General features: G+C 42.6%; 1 protein-coding gene across 2 annotated transcripts in view; it reads left to right on the top strand.

Annotated features, from left to right (window-relative positions):
- Positions 1-20,443, top strand: part of Pik3cb (phosphatidylinositol-4,5-bisphosphate 3-kinase catalytic subunit beta) — a 109,543-nt gene that overhangs the window by 20,109 nt on the left and 68,991 nt on the right. For both annotated transcript variants that reach the window (XM_036193084.1, XM_036193086.1), the window contains exon 2: positions 2,413-2,513. The gene's annotated coding sequence lies outside the window, so the exon portion shown is untranslated. The remainder of the gene's footprint in view (positions 1-2,412; positions 2,514-20,443) is intronic.

Genomic DNA, 20,443 nt, shown 5'->3' with positions numbered 1-20,443 from the left:
AATTTTTCTGTGTTCCCCAGAAAAACCCTATATGGAGTCATTACCCATAGTTTAAGAAACTGAGTTCTAGGGGCTGGAGAGATGGCTCATCAGTTAAAAGCACTGACTACTCTTCCAAAGGATCCTGGTTCATTCCCAGCACCCACATTGTAGCTCACACCTGTCTGTAACTCCAGTTCCAGGGCTTCTAACATCCTCACACAGACATACATGCAGGCAAAACACCAATGAACATGATAAAATAAATTTTATATATATATGAAAGAAACTGGGTTCTAGAGAATTTTGTTAAAATCTTATTTCCAGCTTCCTATGTTTGAAAACAGGTAAATTTTAGATCACTGTAGTAAGCAGGCTACGCCCCACATGATAAATTGGACAAAAGCAGGAGGGCTTAAGGGACCATTTGTGTGTGTGGCATGAATGTGTACACTGGCATGTTCATTCAGGTGTATATGCATGGCGAGTTCAAAGTCATATAGGCTACATGAGACGCTGCTTTTAGAAACGGAAAAGTAGAGTGTGTGTGTGAAGAAAATGAAATTAAGGCTGTTAGTGCATGCCTGTAAGCCTAGTCACTTGGGAGGTTGAGGGCGTAAAATTGTAGGTTCAAGGACTGCTTGAGATAGAGTAAATTCAGGTCAAGCCTTGGAAATGTATTGAGCTACTTACTGTCTTAAAGAATGTAAACAGGACTGGAGAGGTAGCCTATTGGTAGTGGGTAGGGGATTTTCCTAGTGAGGTGCTGGGGTCAACTTCCAGTCTGAGGGAAGTGGGGAATGCAAAGATAAACACTGAATCTGATTTGTTGGTTTTTGGCATAGGGTCTTATGTAGCTCAGACTGGCTCCAAATTTACTATGTAATTGAGGATGACTTTGAAATCTTAATTCTCCTGCCTCCACCTTCAAAGTGCTGTGATTACAGGGATGTTGCACCATGCTGTGCAGATAATACTTGTTCACTTAATAAGAGTTAGTGTCTTTTTCTGTTTTTTTTTAGATAGGGTCTCACTATGTAGACCAGGCTAGCCTCAAACTCAGAGACACTTCTGCTCCAAGTGCTGGGATTAAAAACATGCTGCACCATACCCTGAATCTGTGTCTTGACAGTGGCTGACATCATGGGTATGTAATCTGTGTAGTTACTAGGACTCCTTACTTAAGGAGGAACTGTGCTTAATTTAATACTAAGCCATCCTCTGTCTTGAAATTCTTAATTTTTGAACAAGTATCTCTGTACCATTCATCGATTCATTCATTCATTCATTCATTCATTTTTGAGACTGGGTCTCAACTATGTAGCCCTGACTGGCCTCGAACTCAGAGATCCATGTTTCCCTGCCTACTGGGTTCTAGGATTAAACGTGTGAGCCACTATGCCTGACTTATTAAAAATTCTTTTAAAATTTATTTTTAATTACATTTATACCTGTGTGTAGTAGGTGTGTGCACATGAATGCAGGTGTCTACAGAGACCAGGGGTGTTTGATTTCCCCAGAGCTGGAGTTACAGGTGCTTTGTAAGCTGCTTGATGTTGGTACTGGTACTCAAACTTGGGTCCTCTGAAAGAACAATACTAAAAATTGCTTTCTCCAGGGTGATAAAAGGTTTACATTTAGAATTAGCCAATTAGATCATGGCTCTGTTGACAGTGTCCAGAGAATCCTAGTCAGCAGCCAGTTGAACGGATGCTACCTTCCTCCATTAGGCTGGACCCAGGGTGTTGTCCTTGATGACGTCAGAGTCAACAGCCTTCACATCCTGTTTGATCGGGTGCTTGTTAGCCTTGACATCTGCAGTGAGCTAAGTGTCACTGTTGTCTTCTCTCTCTCAATGGTCAGGGGACACCTCGTGGTAGCATCCTGGTTAAGCTGGTTTTTCCTGTGGGATGGTTTTCCAAGGCCTCTGAACTACAGTGGTAATGGGCCACCGGAATGCAGACAGACTGGTGTACTCTGTTCAGTCTGCACTCTTATCCTCTAAGTTTGCTTTGGGTTTAGATGTATTTCCTTGTAGAACCATCTTGGAAAGGGGCTTGCATTTTGCATTTTGTTGTTGCTTTTAAATAAATAATTTTTTTTTTTTTGAACCAGGGCCTTGCTGCCTAGTTTTGGCTGGCCTGAGGGGCCCTGGTTTTCTTTTTTGTACTACATCCTATAAATTAGTTAGACTCGATCCTGAATATATAAACCTACTAATAAGGGAAAGGTATGAGATTTTTTTTAAAATGGTCCAAAGCTGAGAACATTGAAGCATGATCCTCAGCATCAAAGTTTCTTCTTAACCTTGTTAGATCTTCAGCCTGTTTATTAAATGTGTGTGGTTATAAGCAGTCAAATGGCGTACACACAGTAAATTCTTAACATTATCCATCTTGACTAATGCTTTGTCTTTACCCTTTTATTTTTCAGTTTATCTTCTAACCTGAAAAAGTCTTCATGAATACTTCACTTTTAAATATAAGTAATGTCATACGTTCCTAAAAGACTGAAATGGGGGCTGTTGTTTTGAGGTAAGTGTCCAATTTTGTAGACTCTATTTCTTAGTCTCTTACCAATATAGAATATTCCTGAATATAGAAGGAAAGTATGAGTATTAGTTCACTTCTTTTTTTTCTAATTCGGGAGTCAGTGTTTGGATGGGGGCAGTCCTAGCCTCTCTAAGGTAGACTGAGGGGTTTTCTGTTTGTTTACTTGCCTTTGTTTTTTGTTTGAAACTAGCCCAAGCTGGCCTAAAACTGACCAAAGAGCACAGGCTAGCCTGGGACTCGAGCTTCTTCTGTCTGGAGTCCTGGGACCACAGTCGTGAGACTTCTACTGGATGAGGGTGTTTTCATTGTTACTGTTTTAAATGAAGATTCAGCAGGTGGCAGCGTGCTTGAGAACACAAGGCCGTTCCTAGCTCAGATAACAAAAGCAAACATAAAACCAGACTGCTGTTATTAACCCATGAGTTTGAAGACTATTTTATTTTTTATTTATATGTCTGAGTGCTTTGTCTGAATGTTTGTGTGTGCAGTGCCTTCGGAGGCCAGAAGAGGGCGTGAGAGCCTCTGGAACTGGAGTTCCAGCCAATTTTGAACCACCATGTGGGTGGTGGGAATCAGACTTGGGTCCTCTGGAAGAGCAACAAATGCTCTTAACCTCTGAGCCATCTCTCCAGCCACACAATTTGGACATTTCAGAAAAGCTAGATAATTTTTACTGATTTATTGCCCTTTTTGGTGTACAACAATAATGGAGATTGAACCTTGGGAGGGTAAGTGCTCTTACCACACAGCTTTAACTTTACCAACCGTTTGTTTTATTTTATGCGTATGGATGTTTTGCATGCATGTAAGCCCTTGCAACACTTGCATGCTTGACTGGGGTGATAGACAGTTGTGAGCTGCTATGTAGATACTGGAAATTAAGCCCTCGTCTTTTGGAAGAGTAGCTGGTGCTCTTAATCACTGAGCTGTCCTTCTAGCCCCATTTATTTGGGTGGGTTGTTTGTTTGTTTTGTTTTGTGAGACAGAGTCTCACTCCTTATGTAGCTCTGCCTGGTCTGAAACTAGCTGTTGGAGTGGCTTGGCTCCAACTCAAGGAAATCCGCTTGTTGCTGCCTCCTGAGTGCCGGGGTTAAAATCGTGCACCACTTACGCCTGGCTGACAGGTTTTTGAAGTGATCAAATTAGGGAAATTTTGAAGAATGATCAGGGTGAGTCAGGAAGAGTAATACAACACATGATCTGTAAGTGGAGAGGGGAATACCGGGAGCGGAAGGGAACCGGCAGAGACAGGGTGGAAACAGAGGGTGGGTGTGGAGCAGGTGTATGTCAGGGTACCAATCTGAACTAAATGCTTGTGCATGAGTATGCCATGAGGAAACTTGTTACAATGTGGGGTTATTCATTTGAAATATGGGCTCACTCTGTAGCCCAGTCTGGCTTTACCTCAGGGCTGTTTTCCTGCCTCAGCTTCCAGAGTGCTGCCATTAGAGGCGTGAACCACTATGTCTGTGAGTGGTGTTAATGTTATTTTCTAGGTGCTAAAGCTTTAACCTGGTATCCCACACATGCTAAGCATGTGCTCTGCCACCAAGTCCACCTTCAGCTGAATATAGCATTTATGCTTCTCCTTGGAAAATGACACATTTGAAATTTGTTTTGGTTTTCATTTTTTGTGGTTTTGTTTTTGTTTATTGGGACAGGGTCTCATGTAGCATAGTCTGGTCTCTAATTCTCTTCTGTATCTGCGGCTGAATTTAAACTCCTGATCCTTCTGCACCTACCTCCCAAATGTTGGCATTGGAGGCATTCACCACCATGTTGTTTGTTTTTTTGAGACAGGGTCTTATTTAGTCCATGCTGGCCTTAAAGTGATTATGTCTCTGAAGATGACATTGAACTCCTGAACCTCCTGCCTCCCCATCCTAAGTGCTATGATTATAGGCAGGTACCACCAAGCCTGATTTTGATCTGTTGTAATTTATTATGTTTATAAACCCTGAGTGACCAGGTGGTCCAGTTTCAGCCTGCCTGTCAGAGTTTGGGGGAGCTGGTTACTACCTCCAGTTCTGTTTCATTGCTCCGGGGTCGGTTTCACTAATACGCACTGGATGTTTATACAGTTGGAAACGTTATGTTCATAACGATATTATTGAGTGTCTACAGTTCTGGTCCTTTGATAATGTAATGGCATTGTGCATTTTGCTTTTACTGGTCATGTAGTCTGCCTTAGACAGTAAGGACACTATGAAAGCTGTGACTGTCTGCATAGCATGACCTTTCAAAACTGTTTTTTTTTTTCCTTATGTTGCCAGAATCTCATTTAGCCTTTTGACAGCCACACGATAGAGGAAGTAGTAGATAAAGGGCAGCATAAATGTCTGCCTTGTTCTCAGTCCAGTTTTCCAGTGGAAGAGGGTGCCGAATAGTCCGTGCTGTTACATGCTTACAGCTTTATGTGAAAGCTTATGTTAAGGCATTCTTAAAATTTTATTATCTATTATTATTATTATTATTATTATTATTATTTGTGTTTGTGTGTGTGTGTGTGTGTGTGTGTGTGTGTGAGTGATGGTGTGCAGGCCATGACACTCATGTATTCAGAGGGCATCTTTGTCTAGTTGGTCCCCTCTTCCCACCGTTAAGTGGATTCCAGAGATCAAACTCTGGCTGTCTCCCTGATGCTGCAGCAAGCACCTTTGTCTGAGCCATCTCACTGGTCCAGGTTTGTTTGTTTAGATTATTTTCTTTTATTTTGTGGTTTTTTTGAGACAGGGTTTCTCTGTGTAGCCTTGGATGTCCTGGAACTCGCTCTGTAGACCAGGTTGTCCTTGAACTCAGATTCGCCTGCCTCTGCCTCTGAGTACTGGGATTAAAGATGTGCGCTACCACTGTCTGATAATTTATCTTATTTTCTCTGTATGAGTATTTTGCTCCCATGTATGTATTTCTGTGCACCACACATGTGCCTGGTGCCTATAGAGGTCAAAAAGGATATGGAATCCCTTGAAACTGGAGTTGTGGACAGTTGTCAGCTACCATGTAGGTGCTGGGAATGGATTACAAGTCCTCTGTAAGAACAAATGCTCTTAACTGTTGAGCCATTTCCAGCCCCAAAGGATTTCGTTTTGTTTTTTAAAGACTTGTGTGTGGGTGCCTGTGTCTGACTGTGTGACTATAAACGCGCATGTATGGGAGTCTATAAGCCTGTGTGCACACATTCCAGCTAGAAGACTTCGGGTCTCCTGTCATCCTCCATCTGTTCCTTTGCAGCACAGTCTCTTCCTGAGTGTGGGGTTCACACTCTGACAGCTAGGCTTGAAGCCATCAAGCCTGGGCAGCCCTCATCTCCATCCTCGTCAGAGCTGGGGTACTAATACGCAGTGATGCTGGCTTGTTGGGGTGCTGGTATCCTAACTCCAGTCCTCAGGATTATACAGGAAGTGCTGTTATTTAAGGAGCCATCTTTCTAGCCCGTAGTTTACTGGTTTAATGCATAACATAGGATATTATTCTAAGTATAATTTTATAAAATGGATAGTACAGATTGAGTTTCCTAATCTCCATAATCCAGACTGTGTGTGTATGTGGTATTGGGAATTGAGCCCAGAGCCTTATAGGAGCTCAGGTACCATTCATTAGTGGTGTTGTAAACAACAATTAGCAGGATACAAGGCCTTGCTATAGTCTATAACCTGTCTTCTATCTTAAAATTTGGAGAGAAAGACAAAAATTGTAACAGGCAGTTGCACAGCTGCATGGTAGGAATTTCGGGGTGGGAACAGTGCTGGGAGGGCACAGCTGTGGGGACCAGAGCAGGCTGGAGTCTGACTTTGTTAACACCAACACAGACCACAGGCTGAGTGGACGGGCGAGTGAGCTCCCATCACATGACTCTTCATGCCTCGCCTTGCATTTGCATGCATAGAAACATTCAGTGGGGCTGGGGAAGTGGCTCGGTGATTGAAGAAGACCCCAGAACCCAGGAAATGCTGGGTGGACCTCAGCCTGCCTGAAATTCCAGCACTTGGAGGTAGAGATGGGATCCCCTAGGTAAGCTGGCTAGCCCAACCGTACCTGTGAGCCGGGGCTTTAACTGGAGGGACTGTCTCAGGGAATATGATGGAGAGCGATGGAGGAAGACTCTTTTTTTTTTTTATTAAATATGTTTCTTAAATTTTTTTTCATTTTACATACCAACCCCAGCTCCCCCTCCCTCCTCTTCTCCCACCTCCTCACCTCCCTCCCACTCTACCCCCATCCACTCCTCAGAGTGGGTAAGGCCTCCATGGTAGTCAACAAAGTCTGGCATACCAAGTTGAAGGAGAGCCTAGCCCCTCCCCATTGTATCAAGGCTGAGCAAGGTATCCTACCACAGGGAATGGGTGCCAAAAAGCCAGTTCATGCATCTGGGGGTAAGTCCTGGTCTTGCTGCCAGGGACCCCACAAACAGATCAAGCCACACAACTGTCACCCACATTCAGAGGGCCTAGTTCAGTCCCATGCAGGTTCCCGGGCTGTCAGTCTAGAGTCAGTGAGCTCCAACTAGTCAGCTGTCTCTGTGGGTTTCCCCATCATGATCTTGACCCCCTCTTCTTCTTCTTTTTTTTTTTTTTTAAGGAGGAAGACTCTTAAATGAGCTCAGCCTGCCATGTACACACACTTTCAGATAGAAACATACATGCACCTCACACACAAGAAGAAAGGAGACATGCCAGGAAGCCGTCAACTTATGGAGAATTTAGAACCCGTGGGTGGTGTCCTGGGCAATATTAGCGCTCTCCTCTGCTGCTTCCTTTTGCAAGAGACATTGCCCTGAATTTTGTTTCATTTCCTTTGTTTGTTTTTATGTCTTTATGGTCTTACTCTATCTTTGCATCTCTAATAATATCTACTTTCTTAATATTTTTTGAGACAGGCTCCCTGTGTAGCCCCAGCTGCCTGTAGGCCAGGCTGGCCTCAAACTTGCAGAGATCCACCTACTTCTGCCTCCTGAGTGCTTAGATTAAAGGTGTGTATCACCATTCCCAGTGGTTTTGATTTGGTTTTTTTGAGACAGGGTCTTACTGTGTAACCAGGCTGTCCTGAAACTTACTTTGTGGCCTGGAACCAGCAGTGACCTTCCTTTCTCAGCCTCCTAAGTGAGCCACCATGCCTATCTCTAATGATATTTCAACTGTTACTTATAGTTAAGTAAATTGAGTCTTATGGTATGTGTTCTTTTGGACCCCCCCCCCCCCCCCCCCCCCTTGTTTTTTTTTGTTTTTTTTGTTTGTTTGTTTTTTTTTTTTTTTTTTTTGGTTTTTCGAGACAGGGTTTCTTGGTAGCTTTGGAGCCTGTCCTGGAACTCGCTTTGTAGACCAGGCTGGCTTCGAACTCACAGAGATCCACCTGCCTCTGCTTCCTGAGTGCTGGGATTACAGGCGTGCACCACCACCGCCTGGCTTGAGTAGCAATTCTTTTGCCTCAGGCCCTTGAGTGCTGTGGATACAACAGATGTGAGTTACCACGCCTGGCCCTTTTCCTGTTTCTTTAACAGTGCTTATGAGGTTCATTAATGGTGGTGTACATAGTTGTATTTATTTAATTATTTTTTCATATTATAAAACATTCTGTACAATTTATTGCTCTATTGATGTATGTTTGAGTTGAGACTTCTTTTGGTTAATATGAAAATTTTTAGCTTAAATTTGATGTGCCTCTGATATTCTTGGATGAGAGTGTCATAGAATAAGAACATGGAGTTTTTGATGTTCTGTTTAGAGAAGAATGAGTTAGTTTGTTCACCTGCTAACAGTGATCTGTGAATACCAGTGGGTTTCATTTCTTTGTTTTTGGTTTTTATTTTGACATGGTGACACTGTGTAGCCCTGGCTCACTCAGATCCCCCTGCCTCTGCCTCCCATGCTGAAACCAAAAATGTGAGCAACCACTGGCCTGATTGTGGTTTTAGTCATCATTTCTGTAGTGAATAATTACATTAAGCATTTTTACCTGTAAGCTTTTGGGTTATTTGGGCTTTGGTAAATTTCTGGGTTTTTTGCTTTTTATGTTGGATTCATATTTCTTTATATAGTCCATTAACTTAAAGCTTATCAATGGTATAAGTTGTGTGCTTCAGCTCATGACCAGTTGAAATTAGGGGTTTTGTTAAGCTCATCCCTACCTCTAAAACATGCTTCATCTAATCATTTTGTACTCACCTGTTGAATATTTTTCATCAGGTCTTCTCCTGTTTATTTACATCAGGAAGAACACCACATGTACTCAGCCTCTTGCCTGTGCCTATTCTCTGACAGGTGCCTGTCCTGGATCTCACTCTGTAGACCAGTCTGGCCTTGAACTCACAGAGATCTGCCTGTCTCTGCCTCCCAAGTGCTGGGATTAAAGATGTGTGCCACCACCGCCTGGCCTGAGTTCCAGTCTTAATGGTCTTGCATTTCTTAAAATACTTAAGGCTTCTGATATCCTTTCTCTCTTTGCCTAATTTCATGTCTGCCTTAAGTCAGATTCATATTCATTGTGCCTCTGCGGCTGTTTGTGAAAACAGTCATTCTCAGAAGGTGCTAAAGGAGGAGAACTGTCGCTGTGTTCATTTCCACGGGGGTGGAGTGGGGAGGTGCTCTAAAATACAGAGTGAAAAGCAGTGGCCAGAGAGGATGCTGCTGGTTCTGCCAGGGGGGAGAAGCAAGGTGACAGTCTCTATACTCTTACTGATAATTCTGTTTCCTGTTTGGACAGAGAAGGAAAACACTTGATATTGGACTACCTGTGACTAATGATTCTGGGTTTTAATCATAGCCTTGCATCTACGTGTGTTTGACTAAATTAGTGAAGATCATTTGTAACAGACTGAAAATTAATAATGGTCAAACCCAGCAGACTGCCTCAGTTTTCACTCAAGAAGCAGTTGCTATGGAGTGATCTCTTTCTTCCACTTGTGGCTACTGTTCGTTATTTGTTGCCATTGGAAGGAGAAAGAGATGATGCAGGCTGTAGTCATCCTGCACATTCCTGACCTGAGGTTGGTACAGTTGTTTCCACTCTGCATTCCAGTGGAGAGAGCTTCATATAGAGCTCCATATACAGCCACTTGTAACTGCGGCACAGGAAGCGGGAATCTTTGGCTTTCCTGGTGACCTACCACAATTCCAAGTCTGTCACAGTGACAGTGGTGTAGTTATCTTATTCCTTAAGCCCCAGTTTTAAATGTTTAAGAATCCATAGTCCTTTAATCCCAGCATTCAGGGAGACAGAGGCAGGAAGACCTCTTGAGGCTAGCCTCATCTTCAAAGCAAGTTCTAGGACAGCCATGGCTGTTACACAGAGAAACCCTGTCTTGGGCAGGATTGGGTGGAGATGGGAGGGGAATCCATACTCTAGGGCCAGCAAGGTGGCCCGGTGGGTGAACGTGCTTGTCAATAAACCCAATAAGCCTGAGACCAGCATGGTGGAAGGAGGAGCTCAACTCTCACAAGTCATCCTCTGAGGTTCACACATAATGTACACATGCACCACCCCATATGCTCACACAAAATAGACACAGTTTTTCTTCCTTCTCTCTCTCTCTCTCTCTCTCTCTCTCTCTCTCTCTCTCTCTCTCTCTCTCTCTCTCTCTTTCTTCCTCTCTCTCTCTCTCTCTCTCTCTCTCTCTCAGATTTATTTATACAGTGTTCTGCCTGCATGAATGCCTGTATGCCAGAAGAGGGCACCAGATCTCATTACAGATGGTTGTGAGCCACCATGTGGTTGCTGGGAATTGATCTCAGGACCTCTGGGAAATCGACCAGTGCACTTAACCTCTGAGCCATCTCTCCAGCCCAATAAATATAATTTTCAAAGTAAAGAAAAACGTATGTAAGAAACCATACTCTTAAGATTTATAGCATGTGAGCATTTCCTTAGTGACAAAAGCGAAGAGTTTTCAGGTATCTCTACACACTTGCCATGTTGTAGGAACTCAGGCTGTAATCAGTGGTCCTTACCAGCTCTGTTATCACAGTCAGGCTGTCACACTAGCATTCCCATGATCCTGGATGCAGGCTTCGTCATGGAGCCAGGAATCACAACCCATCCTGTAATCTCCATACTCAGGGCTGAGGCAGGGGGACTGCTGCCAGTTTGAGGCCAGCTGGGGATACATACTAAGACACTATCTAAAAAACCAAAACACAGGAACAAAATTTACTTAAAGATCTTATAGCAAATAGAAGTTATTACATGAGATAAATCTGAGACTATGCCTTTATACAAGTTGTTGGTAAACATATTAATACTATGCTAGCTGGTTTTGAACTATTAAATTAAGAACTTGTTTACGGGGTTGGAGATGTAGCTCAGTGGTAGAGCGCTTAAGGCCCTGGGTTTGGTCCTCAGCTCTGGGGGAAAAAAAAAAAAAAAAAAAACTTGTTTAAATAGTTTGTAGTCTTTGGAAAATATGACTGTTTAATTAATTAATTTATATATTTTTGTTTGAGACAGTGTCTCACTGTGTAGCCCTGGCTTGCCTGGAATTCACTATATAGACAAGTGTGGCCTTCTGCCTGCCTCTGCCTCTGGAGTGCTGGGATTAAGGGTGTACACAGCCACACAAATACAGACATATGTACTAAGTAGGTCCCATGAAAACGGCATTGATTCTCTTCAGAGCGTGCTGCCTCCACTCACCTGCCATGCTTTCTCCTAATGGCCTTTCCGCTGCACCTTACCATCCCACCTCCTTGGGAAGTCAAGCAGATACTCTCTCTACAGTCTTCTTTGCCAGTAGTCATCCTCATCTACGGCTCCTGTAGGCCATGAGCCAGTTAAGCCTTACCTACCTTTTTATGTATTTCCTTCATATAAGAAGGAACGTCCTCCCAGCGAAGCAGATGAGCCATGACTCCCACTTAACCTCTGTAAGTGTCTGCATGAATGTCTATGTGCCATGTGTGCAGTGCCCACAGAGGCCAGAAGAGGGCATTGGATCCCTGGGACTGGAGAGTTACAGATGGTTGTGAGCTGCCATGTGGTTGTTGGAAATCAAACCCAGGTCCTCTGGAAGAGCAGCCAATGCTCTTAACTGCAGGGCCATCTCTCCAGCCCTAGTGTTTTAGTTTTTAAACCTTACTTTCCTCAGTCAAATGTGTGGTGTGCCTATAACAGAGTGAATATTTAGTAAACAATTAACTGAACTCAAGAGTAGGTAGGAATTCCGCCTCTGAGCTAGGCTTTCTCCTCCTCTTTGTTCAATGCCTTTCACTGAATGACACTGTCAGCCTCCCTTTCCTGGCTTACTGAACCCTCTAGAGAGAAGACTCCAGTGACAGATACCTTTGTATTTTCCTTGGCTGCCTACTCTCGCTTCGCTGTCAATAATAAGGGGGAAATGAAAGCTCCTCACAAATGCATTTTGTCATTCATGGCCAGATATCTTAAGAGGAAAATTAGTCACCAAGGGAAAAAAATTAAAATAAATAAATACTGTACAAAGCAAAATTAAGCCATTGTGCAAAAGAATAGTAAGTCCTGAAATGACTGGAGGAAACCCAGTGTTGGTAGCACACTCTTTTAAACTGTGGGTATTATCTCTTATTTCAGAATGACAGCAGCAGGCAGATAGTTAAAAGGTCCAGAGACTGTAGCAGTGCTTTTTCTACAGCTGAAGCTATTTAAAATTCTTCTCATGTTGCTGTTTGCCATCCAGATGGCTTTCTGGCCCTGCTTCAATTCCTAGATGTGAGGGCTGTCGGTTACGCACTAGCTCCCTACACGCTTGTACAGTTCGGCTCTTGACTCTTTCTCACAGCAGTTCCATGAGAGTATCTTTGCCACACAGTCATTCCTGATTTTTGTGTACTCCAAGGACCAGAAGTCCTTGAAGATTTGCCGACATCACAAAAATGTGCCTAGGAGCCTGTCAGATACAACCAGTGGAGAAACAGAAGCCAGCACTCAAGCAGTGAGACTTCTGGATAGTTTCCTTTATACAGGTTGAGATTTTTCTAGCCTTGGGGTTGTTTTGTTTTTTAAGGAACAGGGTTTTTCTGTGTAGACCAGGCTGACCTTGAACTCACAGAGATCCACCTATACGTGCCCCACCATGCCTAGCTCTGCTTCTTCGTTAAATCCACTTGGATGTACTCTACTCTTGCTCTCCTTATCTTCCATCTTCTAAGACCATGTGACCCTTGTGCCAGGCAAGGTAGTGTCTGGTGGTAAGCAACAGGAACCACAGTGGTTTAAACACTAGTAAGAGGTATTTGTTGTTGTGAAGAACTACTCAGGCTAACTGTAGTAGATGATGTTTATGTTTGGACTTGGTCACCTTTGGTTGTATCTTTTACAAGCACACACTGACTTCATTGTATGCCAGCAGCTTCATGACCAGGGAGTTGCTGCTTTTGAGTCTGTGTATTGACTTAGAGATTAACAACCCAAATAATAATAATAATAAAAAAAAAACCTTACTCGTGTTGCATGGCTTTCATTCACACACAGGACAAAAAGTCATTGACTACTTGCCCCTCAAATAAGTAGTTTAAGGAAAGACCTGTGTTCCAAGGTAGAATTTCTAGGATGTACATAAGCAGCAGGAGTGGCCTTGCTGTGCGTATTCACATGATACATTGCCCCTGTAATTAGAGGAAGAGTTTTTGTAGTAGCCCATTCTATTTGTTCTGAGCATTTTTATCACATTATCTTGAGTTTTGGAACATTGTAAAGTAGTTAATAAAACGTATTTGTTTTGGTCAGGAGGAATATAATTTTAAAGTATACTCCTCATTTTGATCTCTCTTTTTAAAAACATTATGTATGTGCCTGGGTGCTATATGTTGCTATGGGTAGACTCTTTCCACCTTTATGTGAGTTTTAGGATCAAACTCAGTTTGCTGTGCTTGCACAGCATTGCTGAGATAGCTTGCTATCTTGTAATTTTGCCTTCTTATTTCAGCTGATTTTGAATTGTTAATCCACTGCACTCTGCTACAGAGTGACAATCCACTGGCCTTTCATCCCAGAGGAATGGTTCAACACAGTAGTAACAGAAAATTCAAATTAATGAAAGAAAACTCTGTGACAAATGAAGTCAAAATGTCATCACGAGGACTCATGGCATGCCATTAACAATCTGATTTTTGCTCAAGAGAAATTAAATAACAACAGAGCTGAGAAACACTGCTGTAAATGCTTTCCCACCTAGCAATCAGGGCTGATGACTGGAAGCATGAATGAGAGGCACTACTGTTCTTTCATCACAGAATGGCAGGTCTTGTTCCTTTTAGCCCCCAGGAAAACTAGTGTTCTTTCTAATGCTTTTTAAACGCCAGTGGCTATTCCAGGTACCTTTTTGGTATAACCTTAAAATTTTAATCCAGTTAATTTTTTTTTGTGACAGTCTGACTACATTGCTGTGGCTGGCCTAGAACCTGCTATATAGACCCAGGCTAGTCTCAACTCAAGAGCTCCTTCTGCTTCTGCCTCCTGAGTGCTGAAGGCCAAAGAGATTAAGCAACTTATTTAAGGTTATAACAGCTTAAGTATGTAACAGCTAGTCTCCAGCAAACCAGATTATCAAAAAGATTGAGGCTTAGGCCTATGCATCACCGAGGAGCTGTTGACAGTTAATGGTTGCCAGGGGATAGGGAGTTTTTTTTCTTCAGCAGTGGCTGCAAGTTAGTTGCCCACACTACAGTCAATACCCTTCCACCCATGCTCAAGCAAACAACACTAATTAAACTTAGTGGGCCACCAAACAAACAAACAGCAACAACAACAACAAAACAGACCAAAAAGCACAAGTCTTTAATCCCAGCACTTAGGAGGTAGAGGTTGGCAGATCTCTGAGGCCAACCTGGTCTACAGAGGTAGTTCCAGGATAGCCAAGTCTACACAGAGAAACTCTTGTCTCAAAACCAACAACAACAACCGAACAAACAAAAATACCTCGTAACAGAGAGACATGAAGACAGTGATGCTGGGGAGAGGGGTTCATCAGGAGAGGATTCCCAGGAGGGAGGCTAGAGTGACCAAACTGTATTATATACACGTGTGAAATTGTCAAAGAATAATAAATTTTGAAAAAGTCACACAGAGAAAAAAGACAACTGTGGCAGGGTCCTGTGCTGTTGTTCCCTTTGTGGGGAGGAGCCAAGTAGGTGCAGAGTCAATGACACAGACTCTGGGTGAATGTCAAAACAATGAGCTCAGTTTATTCAGGAAAGGCAAGCCTTAGATACCCTCCACCCACCCTGGGGGAAGGTCTGATGAATATGCATCTGCTGGTGTGACATGGCTGCCTCTCATTGGTCCAGGTCATCTCCAGATTATGTTTCAGTTGCCGTTGCTAAGGCCCTTAGGCAGACCCATGTTGGCTCTCAGAAAGTATCTTTTTTACTTGTTTGGGCCAGCTGGACCTCAAGCCTGTTAGGGATGAGTCATCCCATAGACAACTACTGTGTAAAGCAGCTACTAATAACGCAGTTCCATGTAGTTTATCTGATAGTCAAAAGAGGTTTATTTTGGGGTGACTTACAACCAGCAAAGGGATAGGTTACAGAATCCAGGAGAGGTGAGGTGCAGTCCAACGAAGTTCTCTGGAGACTTGGTCTGCAATCCAGCATCCAGGATCATGAGGTAGCAAAGAGAGCGAGCATATATGCACCTCTGGTCTTAAGGGGTCTCCATCTCAGCCATGACCTGGGACAGGGGCAGGTACCTGCTGCCTTCTAGGGGTAGTGCTTCAGGGGTGAAGCACAGACAACTACCCCTGCATCTCCCCCTTTTGTCTAAGGAAGAAGTTCTGACCTAATACCAAACTATATACAATAGGAATAATCACCAAGGAGAAATAAAAGGTGATGACATAAACAAATGGAACTACAACCAACAAGAGCAACATCAAACAAGAGACACATACTAACATCCAGAGAAGTCTGGAGCGTAGGTAAATGGCATGTTATAGAGATCATTCCAAAAGGTGTCCTGATTAACCTGAATCTAATACTTAATATGATCTAGCTAAGAAACAAGATTGTAACTTTAACAGTTAGTCTTCAATCCCATGAAAGACCTGAGAAGGATATAATAATACCTGAGAAACAGGAGAAGGATTCAAGCAACTTTTGGGAGTCTTGTGAGAGTAGACAGAGACAGCTGGCAGCCTGGACAGTCACCTAAAGTTTCTCAGCATTGTTGGTGCAATCATATTGGCTACAGGCCTAGAATATCTGACAGACCATTTTCAGAAGCAGGAATTTTGAAAGACTGTCTTACCCTATCTTGGCAGAGTTCAGTAGTCACTTTTCCTTGTGTCCCACTCATTCAGAAGGGACAGTATTTGTACTGTCATCAGTGGAGGCAAGGGCAGTTCTTTGCCAAGTAGGTCATTTTGTGCCAAGAAGAAGACAAACTTCCAAAAGGAAATGTCTTAGAAGCCCAACATTTTCTCGGGATCAAATTGGTGCTGTCAGGAGCAATCATGTCTCACATCAACAGGATTGTAAGTTATTTAAATGCCATATTCTCTAGGTCAATGAAGTGTTCAAAGACTACCTGTCCACCTGACCTATACATCTGTAAATCTGGGCAGCCAAACTAACATAACTATAGAGATGACAAGCATAGGTGACTATAAATCTGTAAGTCTTATTTACCTAAATAACTTAAGGACTAAGGCATCACGTAAACAAGGTAACAGTCTGTAAGCAAATATATGGTAAAAGGATAATGACCTCAAAATTGTGACAATATACAAAATAGCTTAAACAGAGGTATGAATGTATAGTGCAATATGCAATATGACAATAATCCTAAATATGTGTCAATATACAAAATATCCTAAACAGAGGTAGAACATAAATACAGTATGACAAATATAATATTACATTTGTATCAATCTACAAAATATTTCAAACAGGAGTAGGAGTCTGTGTAGAAGACAACAAATATAGTTTTGTATTTGTACCAATATACAAATGATGTTAAATAGGAATATAAGAATAGTTTACATTTCTATCAATATACAAGAATCCATATCAGTGTAAATTATCTAAAGCTGATATTTTACTGAATTAGTTTACTAGTAAATACAGTAATCTACCTTAATATCCTATACCAATCCGTTTCCCCTTTTCTTTTCTAAAAGAGAATACTGAATCCAATTTTTTCTTCCATCCCCAACCCTATAATATAATCATTGCCTGGCTAGATCAGTTGGTACAGCATGAGAGTCTTAACAGGGTCATGGGTTCGGGCCCTGCGTTGGGTGCCAGATAAGGCAGCAGCTAACAAGGCAATTCCATGTAGTTTATCTGATAGTCAAAAGAAGTTTATTTTGGGGTGACTTACAACCAGCAAAGGGATAGGTTACAGAATCCAGGAGAGGTGAGGTGCAGTCCAACGAAGTTCTCTGGAGACTTGGTCTGCAATCCAGCATCCAGGATCATGAGGTAGCAAAGAAAGCGAGCATATTGCACCTCTGGTCTTAAGGGGTCTCCATCTCAGCCATGCCCCGGGCAGGGCAGGTACATAGCAGTTACCTACTGCCTTCTAGGGGTGGTACTTCAGGAGTGAAGCACAGACAACTGCCCCTATATCTGTGTTTTAGTAAATAATACCTATGGATCTGGTTCAGTATTCGTGAGTTTTTTTTTTTTTTTTTTAGGATTTATTTGTTTATGTACTTTATGTGCATGTGTGTTTTGCCTGTGTACATTTGCACACTAGAAGAAGGCATCAGATTCCATGGGACTACAGTTATAGATGGTTGTGAGCCACCCTGTGGGTGCTGGGAATTGAACTCAGGACCTTTGGAAGAGCAGCCAGCACATTTAACTGCTGAGCCATCCCTTTGGCCCCATATTAGTGAGTTTTATACCACATTAAAAAGTGTTAATCAGTCAGCCATGGTGGCATGTGCCTTTAATTTCCAGAGGCAGAGGCAGGCGGCTTTCTATGAATTCAAGGCCAATCTGCTTTATATAGTGAGTTCCAGGAGAGCCAGGGCTATATAGAGACCTTGTCTCAAAAACAAACAAACAAAAAAAGATAATCATAGAATTAAAAGTCAAATATGTGTCTAATGACATGTAAAATTAGACTTTTAACATCATAATAACCTTTTGTTTTGCATTTTGCATGTGTCCACATGAGAACAATTAAAATTGCTTTAGAGAGATCTCTTTCACAGAATTACAAGTAAGATGGTGATTTTAAAGTGAAGCACTCAAGTCCTGGGAGGCAGTTGTCATGTCAGCCCCTCTGTCGGTTTGCCACAGAGGCAGGGAGATTGCAGCAGGTTTGAGCTAGCCTAGAGTACAGAGAGACCTCGTTCCCAGAACAGCAAACTTGCTTAGTTTTTAGCAAGGCTGTGGTAAACAGAACAAGCAGTGGAACTGGAACGAGCCTTGGTTGCATCCCATCATGTCTGTTACCTCTGAAGGAAGCCTGAGGCTGCAGTAGCAAATGGAGCCTATGCTGCAGTGTGTATGGCACCTTCCAGTGGCAGGAGAGTAGGGCCCAGACAGCCGTAAAGACTCCATTTGGCAGAGGAAGACAGGAAACCTTGGACCACCGGGGCTATGTGAAAAAAAAAAAAAATGGTATGCTCAGAGTCCCAATCTATGGAGAGCCATGGGACCCCCACCATTTGCTTCTTGTCCTGGCTTTCTAGCATGTTTCCAGTCTCTCTCTCTCTCTCTTTTTGAGGATCAAACCCAGGGCCTTGCACTTGCTAGGCAAGCACTCTGCCACTGAGCTGAATCCCCAACCCTGTGTTTCTAGTCTCAGGGGTGCCTTTCTCTGTTAGAAACTATTTCTGTTGCTATCCATGTGCTCCCCGGCCACAAGACTTTTCTTCAAGGACACAAGAACCTGGAAGGCTGAGTGGGTTCCCTCTATACTTGAGTCACACGTAGAAGAGTGGGCACTCGCCTCTCTTCTCATTTTATCGTGGAAATAGGAAATAGTATGCTTTAATTTTCTTTTTATTCTCTCTCAAAGTTTCTTCCATTATTTTTCAGAGTATTTGCTTGTTGCTTGTTCACACATGTCAGAAATGTGTGCTGGTCTCCCTCATCTCCTGATTCAAAGTTAAAGACGTTCAGTGGCTTTCCTGGCATGTCACTGAGGAAGTGGAGGTCTTTCAACTCTTCCTCTTTCTCCAGTGGGCAGATGGTGGCTTGTGTGCTGTAATTACTGTCTAAAGGCTCAGTGGGGCTTGCTGTCTCTGCTGTGTTCTATACCCTAGAGCGTCCCTGAAAAGTAGTTTTCATACTTTAAAAATGTTTCTTTTCAGTGTTTGAGCTTATGCTTTCATACTTAAAGAAAGAAAAAAAGATCGAATGACTGAAGATCTTGAAGACTTGGTAGCCCTGTGCAGAACATTTCCTTTAAAGGAGGCAAGGAAAACACAGGCTAATTGCTTCAAAAAGTAAAACAATAACCTCCTGCTCCTGCCTCTGTCTTCCTGGATAGGGATGTCTCTTGGGCTTTAGTTTTCTTACCTTTAAAATGAGGAGTCTGTCAGTCCTAAGACAGCTCCCGACCTGATGCTCATAGACTGGACTCTGCATTTGTTGCTTGCTCTCAAAGACAAGGGAGAATTAAACATTTTACTTTCAATTTGGATGCAGAAATGGGAGGTCCGGTTCTGGGGCTTGAGCTCATAACTGGAGGAATACTAGGCAAGTCCTCTACCAATATACTACAGACTCAAAAAGGGTGGGGTGCCCCTTTTGAAACAAGATCTTTATTATGCAACTATGGCTGCCCTGGAACTCGCTCTGTAGACCAGGAAGGCCTCAGATTCACGGAGATCTGCCTGCCTCTGCCTCTTGAATGCTTGAATTAATGGCATGCGCTATCATGTCATGTTTTAAAAATCTTTTGTTTGTTTGTTTGTTTGAGACATGGTTTCTCTGTATAGCCCTCTGTAGACCAAGTTGGGCTTGAACTCAGGCATCTGCTTGTTTTCTGCCTCCAAAGTGCTAGGATTAAAGGGGTGAGCCACCACATCCAGTTTAAAAGTATTTCTAATAGGAACAAGCATGGTGTTGTATGTCGGTAACTCTAGCATTTGAAAGGTGGAAGCAAGAGATACTCGAGTTCTAGGCTACTCTGCGTCACATGAGGCTCTGTCTCTTACATAATAAGATCTTCTCTTATATTGGGGATATAGCTCTATGTGTAGTGCTTGCTTGGAATATTTATTCAAGGCTCTGGGTTTGGTCACCAGCATTTGGAACAATAAAATTCTGAGCATGGTGATAACACACCTGTAGTCCCAGCACTTGAAAAATCAAGGTAGTAGGATTGTTGTGAGTTCAAGGGCCAGCCTAGGCTAATATATGCAAGATACTGGCCTCCCCAACTAGCTTCCTAAATCAAACCAAACCAAGTCTCTACAAAGCAGGATGTGATGGCACATACTTATTATATAGTCCTATGATAAGCAGAAGGGTCTCCAGTTTGAGGCTAGCCTGGGCTGTATAGGGAGACCCTGTTTCAAGTAAGATCCCCAAAGCCAAAACCAAGGAAACCTCTATGGAAGCTTTATTGCCTTTGCTGTTGCTCTGTTAGTAGTTAGTTGTTAAGGGTTGTCAGATGTGCTTGTAAACAGATACCGCACACAGCTGAGTATCTTTAAATCTGACTCAGTGTAATATCTATATGTTTGTCTATGTAAACTTTAAATAGTGAGGACTGAAAGTGAATTAAATAATTGATTTCTAGTGCTTCCTCTTATTTTTTTAGTTTTGTATTTATTATTTTTTAAGTATTTATTTTTAAATACGTGTCAGTGTGTGGGTATATGTACATAATATTGGATGCCTGACCAAGGCAGAGGTGTTGGCTCCCCTGGAGTTCCAGCCACTCAGTCTGGGTGCTGGGAATCCAATTTGGGTTTTCTACAAGAGCAGCAAAAGGGTCAACCACTGGGTCATCTCTTCAGCCCTGGTTTTCTTTTTTTAATG

This window comes from Onychomys torridus, chromosome 7, assembly GCF_903995425.1.
Source record: "Onychomys torridus chromosome 7, mOncTor1.1, whole genome shotgun sequence".
Taxonomy (NCBI): Eukaryota; Metazoa; Chordata; class Mammalia; order Rodentia; family Cricetidae; genus Onychomys; species Onychomys torridus.
Note: the sequence above shows the minus strand (reverse complement) of the source record. Positions and strands in the feature narration are given on the sequence as shown.